This window comes from Eucalyptus grandis, chromosome 1 (assembly GCF_016545825.1).
Source record: "Eucalyptus grandis isolate ANBG69807.140 chromosome 1, ASM1654582v1, whole genome shotgun sequence".
In the NCBI taxonomy this organism is placed as follows: Eukaryota; Viridiplantae; Streptophyta; class Magnoliopsida; order Myrtales; family Myrtaceae; genus Eucalyptus; species Eucalyptus grandis.
Genome location: NC_052612.1, coordinates 16758389 through 16759200, shown reverse-complemented (window position 1 = coordinate 16759200; position 812 = coordinate 16758389).

The window sequence follows — 812 nt, the reverse complement described above, 5'->3', positions numbered from 1 at the left end:
TCCTTGAAGCCATTTTCACTAACCTAGCATGCTTTCGTAGCCTAGAGTCCTGTCACAGACCCGACGTGCTTCTGTAGCCCAGTGTCATTTTTATTGACTCAGCATGCTTCCGTAACTTGATATCCCTTTTAATAGACCCAACGTGCTTCTATAGCCTAGAGTTCCTGGCATGGCGTGCTTTCGTATCCCAGAGTCCTTTTCATTGACTCAGTGTGCTTCCATAACCCGTGTCCCTTTTAATTGCCACGACATGCTCTCGTAGCCCAGAGGTCCTGACATGACGTGTTTTCATAGCCTAGTGTCCATTTTCATTGACTAGACATGCTTCCATAGCCCGATGTCCTTTTTAATAGACTTGGCGTGCTTTTGTAGCCTAGAGTCCCTCTTTATCGACCTAGCGTGCTTCTGTAGCTCGGTGTCCATTTATATTGACTTGGCATGCTTTCTTAACCCTGAGTCCCTTTTCTCAAACCAGTGTGCTTCCATAGCCCGGATTTCTTTTATCGACCTGGCGTGCTTTCGTAGCCCAGAGTCCTTTCATTGACATGGCATAAGTCCTCCTATCAAATCGGCGTGCTTCCATAGCCCAAAGTTCCTCTTAATCGACACTCGATTGAGCTGTTGCATTTTCTCCAAATTCAAACAACCAAGAAAGGTTTGGGTCTTGATAAAATGAACCACATTGTAACGCTAGATGACCAAAGAAAGGTTTGAGTCCTAACTAAGCAAAACCATTTTAGGCAACCGTAGAATGGTATGGGTCTAGACAAAGTATTTGCTGCTTTAACAGCGGCGTAGAAAGGTACGAGTCC